The sequence below is a fragment of the Apis dorsata genome, unplaced genomic scaffold (genome assembly GCF_000469605.1).
Source record: "Apis dorsata unplaced genomic scaffold, Apis dorsata 1.3 scaffold_137, whole genome shotgun sequence".
NCBI lineage: Eukaryota > Metazoa > Arthropoda > Insecta > Hymenoptera > Apidae > Apis > Apis dorsata.
In genome coordinates this window covers 146,643-160,509 of record NW_006263429.1, presented here as the reverse complement: position 1 = coordinate 160,509, position 13,867 = coordinate 146,643, and the positions used below count along the sequence as shown (strand labels likewise).

The 13,867-nt window shown below is 32.4% G+C and overlaps 2 long non-coding RNA genes across 2 annotated transcripts in view; one reads left to right on the top strand and one right to left on the bottom strand.

Annotated features, from left to right (window-relative positions):
• Positions 1 to 9,364: 9,364 nt before the first annotated feature.
• On the bottom strand, positions 9,365 to 12,543 carry LOC102677202. The gene is made up of 5 exons (XR_421328.2): positions 12,275 to 12,543; positions 11,112 to 12,117; positions 10,833 to 10,972; positions 10,362 to 10,691; positions 9,365 to 10,295 (listed from the first exon to the last, which is right to left on the bottom strand). It is a non-coding gene; the product is annotated as an uncharacterized LOC102677202 (long non-coding RNA).
• A 1,079-nt stretch (positions 12,544 to 13,622) lies between these two features.
• LOC116185255 overlaps positions 13,623 to 13,867 on the top strand; it is an 11,431-nt gene continuing 11,186 nt past the window's right edge. The window contains exon 1 of the long non-coding RNA XR_004150056.1: positions 13,623 to 13,801. This is a non-coding gene — a long non-coding RNA (uncharacterized LOC116185255). The remainder of the gene's footprint in view (positions 13,802 to 13,867) is intronic.

Below are 13,867 nucleotides of genomic sequence, written 5' to 3'. Positions count from 1 at the left end.
TCGAGTGAAAGGCTGGTCGATCTACCGAGTCGGTCGTGACGTTTGATAAAGCCTGTTGCCTTCAAAGCTTACTTACGATTTCAAGCTTACTTACGATGCTCGCGGATCAAATATTGCTTGCTACAAATTATCGTGTGTACATGTATACGTACAAGGGCCATGAGATAAATTAACGACCCGCGTTATTTTGGTCTGGCATAAGTCGATGATTGCAACCGTTATACTTAATGCTCATGCATATTCATCCTCGTATACCGTACACGGATAAAAAATTCATTATTCGTTGAAAAAGTTTACAAACACTACTTCTCTTCCTCTGGAAACCTCGACTCGGTGTCCTCTTTTCTTTCTTTTTTTGACATCACGGTAGATCGATAAGAATATATACGGCAATATTTATGTTGTTTCACCGATAACTTTTTGATTATTTTTTTCTTTTTTTTCATCGTTATATATTTAAAATGAACTCTAACGTATTATTAATTTTTGTTTATACGTGCAATAAATGATTGAAAAGATGATTGAAAAAATTTTAAAGGTTAAGTTATAAAGTTGCTTCGATAATTTATTATTCGAAGCAAATAACAATTATAACAATTACGAATATATATTATAAATATTATTTTATATATATATATATGTAGTTTTAAACTTTATCCTAATTTATGTGAAACTTTTCTGTTCATGCATTTTAAATAAAGCATTTCTATTTTTTGTCTTATTAAAAATACGAAATTCTCTCGTTTCGCATAAAATTTTTCTAAATACAACCTATCATCACATTCTTGAGAAATTACTTTTCCAAGGAAAACAAATCTCGGTATCTCTATTCTAATCCGATTACCTAGTTCACCTCGAGTTCGATCTTTTTTTCTCGATGAGCGATCAGCGACAGTAGCGACTCGGAATCATCTTGGCCGTGATGGAAACAATACATCAGAGTTGGTTGCATCAGAAGGAGCGAACGGTTACACCTGTAACGGACGAATAGCGATGTCGAAAGGCTGGTTCGAGCACCGTGACGTGTTCCAAGCGAATTTCTCCGTAACCGCACCGCGTCAGCCCACACCGTGAGCAAATTTGCAACAAAATGGCCGGTGTTTAGGTAGCGCGAATTTGCATTTTCGCGTTTTACGGCTATCCGTGCGGAAAACAGGGCTCGTTCGCCGAGAAAACTACTTCTTTCCCAATGTTTTATTCATTCCAAGTGATTCTCGTGTAACAAGAGAACAGATTCATTTCTCGTATCGGCCAATTTCAATCCTCGCATATTTTATTATTGACGTAACGTGTGTGTTCATATTGATTACAAAGAGATTAAAATCTGTTGAACTCTTTTAATGATTAAAAACAATACAATTAACAACATAATTAAAAACTCATTAATAATATTTTATTTTACTTGACAGTATTTTGAGAGTATCCTTGTTTTTGATGTCTTGACAACTGTTCCTGAAGAGGTTAGAAAGAATTATTTCACATTTTATATGCATACAACATTTCTTAAATAGCAGTGCATTTTACTCTTCTTTTCATATAATTGTTACTTTAATGAAAATTTTAGAAACATTAGATTAGAAGAATAAATATATTACATCTTGTTATAACTATAAATTTAAAAATGAAAGAATTCAAAATCTTACTTTCTTTTCCTTGATTCCAGAAAGAAAAGGAGGCGACATATAAATTTTCTTATTATCAAAAATGAAGGTTTAACGGATATATATGACAAATAAAAAAACCAGTACAGTGAAGAAATAACTGGTAAGAAGTCATTTATTTAAAAATTTCTAAATAAAATTCGAATTATTCGAATAAAGAAATCGGATAAAAAATTAAATTTTCGAAATTAACGCTCCATATTGATCGAGAATCAATTATTTACTCAATTACAGGATTATTGTTCTCCTTGGCTTTTCTCGACTTCCATCGAAGCCAGTTGTTCTTCGAAACTAATTGGCCATCGGTTAACTTACCTCGTTAGCCAACGTCCCAATACTTGCAAAACGGGCGTGCGGTTGAATCATAAAAGCGACGTGCCCATCGGTTGCATCGAAAAGGAAATAAAGAAGGCGTGAGGAGACACGAGCCATCTTGTCACCGATTACGAAAGGAGGAAATTATTACGCGTCCCCATACGCGTTGTAAAATGTCATCGAGAAACGTCGAAAAACTCATTTCTCTCTTTCGATTCTTGGGGTTTATAAAAAAAACGTGCGTGGATCGCACACGTCTTTTCTGAAAATTGCGTTTCATTTCAATTAACCGACGATTAACGACACACGCTCCAATCCGCAATTATTTAAAGTGATTATGGCCGATTATCGATTGTCCATGATTTTTCAATGAATCTGTTTTCTTTCTGACGGTACAATAAAAAATGGAAAATAGAATTCTTCATTAGCAGAATGTCAAAGTCTCTGTCTTTTAAATGGTGATTTAGTACATGATAATATTCCAAAAATTCCTTTGAGAGAACGCGGCAACTTAAATCATAGATCATAATCATTGGTGATTCATAAATATGAATATAAATTGTATAAGATTCTGATTATTAGAATGTTTTAAAGGAAAATTATTTCTCGATAAATGAGAAAATACACTCATAAAAATATAAATTCATTTGCCAAGAAAAAAGGAAAAAACATATTCATTGTATAGAAAAAAAATAAAAAATAAAAAATGTAACGTTAAAATATTCCCAAACCCTTATAATCCTATGCCTCGTCTTTTTTTCATCATTAAAATAAGAAAATTGAACTTTTGAAACACGCTTTTGTCCTTACATGTAATAAAATTGATGATATAGCAGGGTAAGAACATATGGAAAATAGAATGTGTAGTCTGATACATAAACAGTTTTTGCAAAGATAGTTTAGAAAGCGAATTCTTCCCGACTCGAGTTTTTTTTTTGTTCGTTATGTTCCACTGTCTCTGATCGGTCCCCTCCCTCCCTCTCTCCCTTGTTGTTTCTTAATAAAACAGCCATAACCTTTCCGTTACATTCGACTCGATGGCAAACCGATTAATCGGAGAAACTATTTTCAAAGAAGTGCATGACTGCGCACGAGAGATTTCATGCCGCAATTTGCGGCTGAAAGAGCGCAGCCGATGGACGTAACCGGATTTATCTATTGTCCAACCTCCAGGGTTTCTATGAATCATAGAAAATGATCGAAGAAACTTGTATATTTAATGTCCTTTCCGTGCAATTAACGACTCGCCGTTGTTGGGCTGGTAGAAAGAGGTAAAGGTTTCTGCCTTCGAAGAAAATTGCGAAATTCTATAAAATTATTTATTCGTGAATATTTATTAAATTAGTATTCATTATATACGCGAATTGACCAACCACTGACAAACAAGAACCTATGTTATTCGTTAGAGCATCGATAGAGAAATATTTAGATGTATGTACGATAACTTAGATTCAATTACGAAAGTTATAAAAAGTTAAAAGGTAAAGATTTTTGTTTAAAATTACTTGAGGATATTTATTAAATTATATGCGATATTTATATTCGTTGTATGCGAATTGATCGATCTCTAGAAAAGTGTAAATATATGCTAAAAAAATGCTGTGAAAATTTAGAAAACAAATTTCGTTTAGATTTATTTGTAGTAGATTTATACAGTATATTAATACAGTACAGTAATATTATATATTAAATATTATTTAAATTCATTTATAAGTTGAATTTTAAAAAAGAGGTTAGGTTTTTGTCTAAAATTATTCGGATATTTGTAAGTGACTAATCTCTGTGAACAAGCTATTATACGTTAAAGCATCGAAAAGTGTAAATGTACTAGGAACTGCAAAAAATTCTTAAAAAACAAATTTTCTTTATTATATCGTTATATATTATTTAGATTTTTATTTTTTAATATATATACTTAGTTTGATTCATCTACGAGTTGAAAGTTATAAAAAAGAGGTTAGCTTTTTGTCTAAAATTATTCGAGGACATTTATTAAATTGATTAGATTTCATTATATTCAAGTGAGTGAAGTGAACAAGCTATTATTCGTTAAATCATTAATAAAGAAGTGTAAATATGCTAAAAAGAATATTTCATTTTGTATAATATGCAATAATATATTACATAGTATTAAATTCATTTATATTTCAATTATATTGTGAAATTCTATTCCACATTGTATCATTTCAATCATTGACAAATCCTTACGAATTTTCTAAATTTCCGTTTAATATCCGTTCAGCAGGCTTCAATTATCCGAATACCGGTTTCAGAATTAACGAAGTTATCTTTATTAACAATTAAATTAAAGCGAATATAATCACCTCGCGTAAAAAACGAAATCACTTAACTCGTTTCTAAAAATTAACAATGTTCGGTTATGGACAGAACATATCGTGTATTAGAATGGCATCGCGTCACGATAAATATCAAAATAAAAAATACGTTAAATACGGTTGGTAAATAGCGGCCGATTTGAGATCGCGGTGACGCGTGGCTGTAGCGTATGCAGATGCACGAGGACGATCGTCTGGAACGTTAGAATGCAGAAAATAGGTGTGTACATCGACGAGTGTAACGTTTTGAGTTAAATTCTTGCCGAGTCAAAGGAACGCTGCGGGCACCGCGTCCATTATCCTCGCCTTCGACGACCGCACAAATCCGTGAGAGTGTAATAAGCATCCGCCAAAATGGATGCCTCGTTCTATGAGATCACGCCCGTATTTTAGAACGATCTATTGTTTCGGGTGTAAAGGTTCGTTTCACTTGTCACGCGTTCCATCCTATCGATTATCCGTGTCATCCTTCTTCCACCAAGTTTTTTCTCCCTTTCAAATATATAACTCTAGAAATCTAACAAATATATATATTCTATAATTGTTTCTTGCCAATAACTCAACTTAAAAAAATTTTCGAAGAGAAAAATGTCTATTTTCTCTGTTTTGAAACGGTTTATATATCCTTTCTATTTATGAGGATTTATAATAATAATATGCAACGGTATTTCATACTTGGACGCGTTTATTATACGATGTTTACATTGATCGACTGATGCAATATGGATTAATATTTACCGTACATTGACAACGATATTATTATATCTATGCGATATAATAATATGCCTGGCAGAACCGCATAATTTATATATATATCCATTCGATCGCGTGAAACATAAATTACAAGTTACAAACTTCGAATTGGTCGATTTTCACATCACCGAAAATGTATCTTTTAGGTTAGATCACGTCTCTAACATACAGACGCGATTAAGAAACGTTTCTTGGCCATTCAATCAAATCAACACACACTCCCCATCGCGAAGTCGTGGAGATAACATCTGGAGAAAATTCTTTCTCTGTTAACTGTTACCGTCAAGCGATATCTCAACTTCTCTTTTATCTCAACTGATCTAATGCAACGCATTACACGCGTATAAATACGACCGATACGAAGAATGAAAATTTGAAGAATCGAAAGAAGATTTCTATGGAATTTCTAAATAATTTAACGATTAACGATTAATTTAATGATACATGTAACGATTTTTTTTTGAATTTTCTTCATTTAGAAAATGTCGAATAAAACTTCACGTTGATTTATGCTTAATCTTTCGTAGATTAATTAAACACGTTATCTTCAAGGCACGGTTCGCTTCTTCGAATTTTTCGAAAAGAAAAGATTTATGCGACTTCAGGGTAATTTGCAATTTAATAAAAAAAAAATTGGCGCATCGCTATTCGCATCGAACGCACTCCGTGCACATGGTACCTGCACGTGTTCAGATTCCACAGGATCACTTTTCTTTCGATTCAATCGAGATTTACCACTACGAGCATAACGGAATATAACGTTGTACTGTGATCGCTTACTTATATCTATTTCCATAAATTATGATTAATTTTATATTTTAATTTATCGACTTGTGTCGAAATATCGAGATACGTTGCACGAATGCAGATAAAATTTTCGTTAAAAATTAGTATAGCAAGATACTAATAAAAATAAACAGATATAATATGATAAGGAAAAGAATTCGATGAAATTTTAATTTTTTTCTCGATTGTATATCTTATTTTATCTTTTTTTCGAATTTTTTTTATTAAAATTTAAATACAAGTAGGTTATATTATAATATTAAACAAAATCTTTTAAATCTTTTGAATAATTCTTTAAATTTTTATAAAAAAAAAATATCTATAATTTTCGAATTTTCAGCAATCCAAAAATGATTTTCAAACTGACAAATTTAAACCGAAAATTTAGTAATACTCTTATACATTTTATAAATACTATATTTTTCCAATTTAAATTTCAAATCATTTCTTTTCTCGATCCTTGACGTTTAATTTGATCGAATAAAATAACAAATGAGAAATTTATTATGAGCAATGTATACGCTCCTGTAAACATGCGTTATATTTTTCCAATTCCAATTCTAACGAAATCAATTCTTCTCACGATGAGAATTTAATTTGATCGACGAGCTTTCGTCTTCTTCGAGATAACGAACTGTAGGAAAAGGATATTCGAGCCGACAGGAAAGGTAAGTTCGTGAGAAAGTCGCTTTTATCCTTATAGGCGTGCACGCGAACGCATGTAACGTGTAATGCAACGTATAATTAGGCAGATTGGCGGAACAGGCGAACGAGAGAGGTCCTGGCACATGTACAAGTGCTCTCGTCAAATAGAAAAGTCACTTTCGATTCGATTCGATCCTACTTCAAGTCGCGGATCAGGTTACGTTTATGTTTTAGAGCGCCACCTTCTTTTAACTTTTTTCTTATTTTTCATTCGATGATAGTAGGATACTCGATGGATAATAGCGAGCTACGCTTGTTAAGTTAGGTTAAGTAACTTTTGTTGTAGAAAGTCGGCGATGATACGCGTGAGATCGTAAAAGTTTGTCGTAGATACTTTTTCACTTTTCGTCGAGAAGAATTTTCACTCGAAAAATTCTGGTTGCTGATTTCACTCGTATCTACGTTTCCAATTTTATTATCGGAGATTATTGAATTATTATATGTAAGTTTATATTGTTATATTATTGGAATTGGAAATAAATCTATTATTTTGATGTACGTTTCAAAACCTGTAAATTTTGTATTCGAAGTATGGAATAATTCTTTTTTTCTTTTAGAATACTTTTCTATCTAACAATTTACCACTTTTTCAAGTCTACTTTTGAATTATGTATAAAAATAACGCAGATATTTTCGATAACCTCCTAATATTATAGATAAACAAAACTTTTCCTAATATTTTAATATTATTTACTCGATTAAAAGCTAATTTACTTAACTGTTACAAACTATTTCCACTCTCTTCATTATCCCAACGCAGTAGTTTTAAAATCGAAACATGTATTTCCCAGCAGACGTGACGGTCAATGTACATTCACATTATTGTCGAGCGTTGTTCCTTACACGCGTTATTCTAATTTTATAGCCATGCTTGCAACCCTTCTCCACACCTCCGCAGTACGCAATAAAATATAATCTGATCAAAGGTAACTTTATCTTCCGCGTTCGTCCATAAATCTCCCGTTGAATTAATTCTCTTTCTCTCGACGCGGCGAGAATGATTGAGCAATCGTACGATTAAACGTAAAACGCGTGTTAAATGTATTGTTGCTCGAAGAATTGACGTGATCGCGGTTAATAAAGTGGTAATGGATTAATCGCCGCCTGTTCCAAGTTCTGTCTTTTCTTTATTCTCGTTTGTCTATAAAGATAAAAATTGTCTAGTTTTTTTTTTGATCAAATCATATATTTCGTTGAAATTATAAATTGATACTGTTTTATCTATTTTCTTAACATCTGTGGTTACTTACAGTTAGGAGTATCATAATTCTTGCATTGCGATTAATAAAGTAGGAATAAAAAGTTAATCGCCTTTCGTGATGTTTCAGTGATTTTTGTTTATCTTTATTGGAAGATGACCTAGTTTCTTTTGATCAAACCATGATTTCGTTAATTACAACGCTGTTCAAACTATTTTGCTAGGCATCTCTGATTGTGTATAGTTATCTATAATTAGAGTAATATGAATTTTTGCATTGGAAATGCCAGTTAGATTTTATTGTTTGTGATTACGTATAATCGTAGTATCTGTTTCTAGTTATTTTTGTTTATCTTCGTTGGAAGATCGTCTAGTTTCTTTTGTTCATACCATGTGATTTCGTTGAAACGATAGTCTAGTGATTTCATTTCTTTTGTTGGCATAACCACACGTGGTTGCATACAATCAGGGATGTCACAAATTCCTGCATTAGAAATGGAAATTGACGTAGTTAGAGTTCTTTTACAAAGAATTCTGATCTCTTACAAAAATATCAGTCATGGTTATGCCATGGATATCGCTTATGATATATAGTACAAACTTAACAGATGATTGCTGTTTGAGATCAAAAATCAAAAATGTTATTCAATGTATGTATATTCACATATGGGAATCGTTTGAAAGATTCATTTGAAAGATTCTTTGAATTCGTATCGTTATTCGTATCGTTAAAAGTTGATGATTGTTTGGAAGCTTTTATTCTTTACATACATATGGATGACGATCTGTATTAAAATTCAACGTCATATCAAGTGATTAAATTTAATCGATACAAAATTGTTGTGAAATTTAAATCATTTTACTACATTTACTTACTAAATTGAACAAATATCAATCGATCAATTTCCATTAGATCACTTCGAATCCAGGAAGAAATAATCGAGGATCTTGTAAAAGAAAACCTCTTTGAACCGGTGTTCCGCTCCGTTTTGGACCGGTCTTCGTTTACGGTCATCTGGAAGGTGAACGACACCATCGAATAAGGTATATTTCTACCGTCCTCGAGAGCTTGGTCCTTCCATCCTCGCCACCGATGCCGCTATACAAAAGTCTCTCTCCTCTCGAGTCGTTAATTGATTCTTCTTTCTCTCTTCGAAACCTTAAGAAGAGGGAGAAGAAAAATTGAAAAGAGGAAGAAAGAAAAAAAAAACCTACGCGACAACGATACGATGCTCGAAATTGTTCTAACACGAATCGATCTTGTTCAGATTGACAAGATACGTGATTAATATTAATACGTTTTATCGCTCTCGTCCGCCATTAAATCATAATAGAAATCAGGAAGTTGGTTCTGAGCTTCGAATCGAGGAGAAATTTGGATCGTGTTCTCTTCGTGGACGTTCACGCGATATGTTTGGATTTAGTGAAAGCGTGTTTTGGATTATTTTTAAAAGTGAGAATGATATATAGCGTTGGAATAAAATTTTAAATCGCTCGAGGATCTTACATGGATGAATTTGAATTAATCAACAAAATTGAAATCTATTTAGAGAAATTTTTCATCTCTCGCAACAAAATATTCTCAATATTATTCTATATTATTCTTTTTAATTGAAGAAAGAAAGTGAAAAAATTTAGAAGAATATAACTTCTTTGTTCACGTATAACGAACTCTCCACCATCATCATTCGACAAATTCTAAAATCAAAATTTCCCACGAAAAGAACCTATCCTAAAATTAATATTCCCTCTGAATTGAAATTCCTCTGTTCCAATTATATCTCTTGAAATACAAAGCAAGGAATTAATTCTATTTCATAAGACTTCTTAATTATAGTGATTTACCATTCCACCAAGAGAACAACGTATAATAACGTATAATGTGAAAATCTGGTGACACTAGAGACACAAACTTCTTCATTATTCGTATAATTACTCGTTAATTGTTTCAAATATTAAAATGTCGTCCAGAGTTATCGTTCAGCATGATTGCGGCCATCGATGGAGAAACGATTTTTCCAATCGTGAGTGGGAGCGTCGTGCCATTGTGGCAAAGGTCTTCGCCGTCCTGTCGTGCAAGGACTATCGAAAGGTTTCTTCCCTTGTACGTCGATAAGGTAATCGCGTTCAACGTGTACAAATCTTTTTATGGAGAAGTGGATCTCACGAAATATCCGCATCCACCGATCGTTATGGTTATCGGTTAACTCGTGTACGAGATAAAATTTCTTTGAAATTGGACGTTTGTTTATTTGTAGTTCGTAGTTTATGCAGGGAAGCATACAGTAAATTGCCTTTTGTACTCGAGCTCTGAAGAATGGTGGAAGAGTAGAAGGGTCTGAAGTCTGCAAGTCTGTTGGAAAATGTGAATTTTAATATAAATGCGAATTTTGACTTCATTTTCAATTATACAATTATAATATAATTAATCCTTGTTCAATTAAACCTGGTTAGTATTTATGAATATCACTTTTTGATCCTCGAGAGTTAAATATAAATCTTTAAATTTCCATCATCGTTAATCTTCATCTTAATCACCGACTAAAAAGAAAGAGACATTTATGGAATGAAGAATACTTGTGAATGTAATGGAATTCTATTTTATACGTACGAAACTTTACATAATAGATATGATTATATGATTATATAAACTCCAATTACGTCTTCGTTAAAAATGTAAAAAAATTTTCAAACTTCCATTCATGATCAATCCACATTATTGTAAATAATCTTCATCGCGAGAGAAAGGAAGGATTCAAATAAAATATTACAGAACTGGAACTCCAACTTTACGTATTGGCGTTCAAGTTCCACGTTCACTTATCTAAATTCCAATTACGTCTTCGTAACATTAAAAATTAAAAATGTAAAATCTTCCATTTATAATCAATCCACATCATTGTTGATGCTCATCCCAGCAATGGAAGAAAGAAACGGCTATGGTAAAGATAGTTTTTTCGTCGGTGTCGGGGGCACAATCACAATCGACACGTTTTACGATAATGAAAGTCTCGAGAAGGCGGCCTCTAATCACCGGTTAGCCAGCCGCTTATTAATCCTCCAATAAATAACGTTTACCCGTAGAAAGCTGCCAGCCAGTGGGAGGTCTCGAATCAGGCTAATGACGATCGCGATAAGAATTCTCGCGCCATCAAGAAGCTTTTGCTCTTGTCGAGGATTACAATTGGATATCGCATAATAACGTTCGAGAAATCGATCTGGAAAGATTTTGAAATAGATTGAAATAGATGAAACGTGTATTGGAAAATATGGAATATATCCGTACACAAATTGAAGATAGAAAGTACCTGTTTTCAAGATATGGGCCATAGTGACATTTAGCAATGAAGTACTTACATATATGTACTAATTTCACTTTATAAGTGTTTCATATTATGTACTTTTCCTTTTTTGAATCTGTTTCAAGTTAAGTTGAATCAGGTTAGATTACATACATCATACATATTTTCACTTTATTGTCAGACTTCATAGATGTTTCATATTATATACTTTTTCTTTTTTGAATGTGTTTCAGTTTACTTATATATATAATTTCACTTTATTATTAGACTATAAGTGTTTCATATTATGTACTTTTTTCTTTTTGAATATGTTTTAGATTAAATTAAATCAGGTTAGATTACATATATATTTTCACTTCAGAAGTATTTCATATTGTATAATTTTCTTTTTTGAATTTAGATTAGGTTTTCATTGAATTAATCATTTTATCAAACTTGAGGGATGTTCTACGTTTATCCCACTTTTTGGATATGAAATAAGAATGCAATATATCCTACATATTGGTTAAAAAAGTGAAGAAAACTTTCCCTTTAAATATCAATTTCAAGAATCTATTTTCTCCAACTTGACAGAAAAGACAGAAAGGAAAAGATAAAGAAACGAATTTACTGTTACGAAGAGAAGAAATGGAGGAAAAGAGAAGAAAAAAAAAGGGGGTACACATATAACATTATTTATCGTGCCACAAGCAAGCTCTCCAAGAGATCGGATCGTTCGATAGCATACAAATGCAATTTCTTAACGGGACACCGGCTGTCTGAAAATCGCTCGTCGATTCCTGATTGTGCAAGATTGAATATTAACGCGCAAGAATGAATATTAATTATTATACGATTGAATATGATTAAAAGACTCGCCTGCGGTCAAAACCTATGCCAACATTGTCCTTTATTGCGTAATAGCTCGATACGACTATTCGTTATGTACTGTTCGTATGGATTATTGTATTTTCGATTGCTTTCAGATCAACGATAGATAAATCGCCGTTTTCTTTTCTCTTCTTGTCTTTTTTATTAGAGTGGAATTGTTTTGATTTATTTTTCGAAATCCTTGTGAAAACCTGCTTTAATGTACATCAGAAAGATAATTAATATAATATATTTGATGATGTATATCGGTTTATAAAAAAAATACATATCTTTAAAAAAATTTTGGAAAAAAGAATATTTAAATAAATAATTAATAATTTCGTTATATGTACATAAATATATGTATACCTGATTGGATTTCATACAATGTTTAGTTTTAGCTCGAGTTGTTACTGTGAAATTTCCGTTTACATAGTACACAAATTTATGCGTTTGCATTATCAAGTTACAGAGTACTTAGAAAGTATTCTTCGGTAAGTAGTTTCTAACTTCTTTGTAAGATGTGCAAATTCCGGAAGATCTAGAGAAATTATTAAATAAAATGCCAAAGAAAATCTGCAACAAATTTTTTAAAAGTTATTTTACAATAATTCGTAATATTTTTTAAATATACTTTTTTGCAATAAAAATACAATTTTTAATTATTTTCCAAACCTTCGACGTATATACATTTCGATTAAACGGAAAATAAATATTTCATTTCACGAATCCACGTACGAACAATAAATAAACATTATTTCCACGTAAATCGTAGAAATTAGACGAAAAATATTCGAATAATATTTATTTGTGGAAACACATTTCAGTTTAATTCATCTCAAATTTTCTCCTCCGATCCAGATCTGTTTACCATCTGGCCAAGCGCAATCTGAACGGTGGCTGGTTCCTTGCCACCAACTCGCCAAAGATCACATCGGATAATTAATTATGCTCTTGGTTCGGTCACGGTCCAACTACCGTGTCCAAGCGCTTCCCAGCATAAAAGCCGATCGTTCGTGGAACTTATCGAGAATCGCTTCTGTACACATTTCGTTTTCGTCCTCTTTGCACACACGTTACGTACTCGCCACGCTTTCTCTCACGCCTCTGTCGATCATCGCTTTGTTTTTTGTTTTTTTTTTTTTTTTTTTTTTTTTTTTTTTTTTTTTTTTTTTCGTTTTCTTTCCTTTCCTTTTCTTCTTCTCTTTTTTCGAGCCTGTTTGTTCTTCTTATTTGGATGAATGTGAGATCGGGTGACATGAGATTTATGACATCTAGAACGATGATGGCCGATCAAAGATTTACCTTGAAACAACTTTATAGATGTATTTTTGATACGAAGAAGTTGCATTGTCATGTGGAAGAAATTTTAATTTCCTGAAATGAATTATTATACTCTGTTGCGTAAACGATGATGCGTGGTATTCGATGTAACAGATAAAATATATATTGTCGATCGTAAATTTGTAGCCATTGTTTGTTGTAAATTAGATGCAATTGTCTCGTGAATCCGTTGGATTATTTTTATGTAATTCCACCGATGTTCTTCAACGTTTCAAAATATCGGTCAAATCATTCTATACATATATATGAATATTATTTCATTCCAACGATTACTTCCAATACTTTTAGTTCTATACTCTGCACGACGTAGCACGCGTCGTTCTTTTCACAAACTCGTTTGCCCATTCTTTTTTTTTTTCTCTTCTCCTTTGCACGGATTGATTGTCGTTGAAACGTGTGACTGCATGACTGTGAAAAAAAAAAGGAGAGAAAGAGAGAGAAAAAAGGAGAGAATAGTCCAGGCGTGCTTTATCTTTCACGCGTGCTTTGCTATCCGCAATTTATGCGGACACGCATTCCGCCTATTTTCATAGCACACGTTTATTACTCACCGTTTTTCCACCCTCTATTATTCCTCTATATCGATATCGATTTATCGTGCCGACTGTGTTTCTGCCG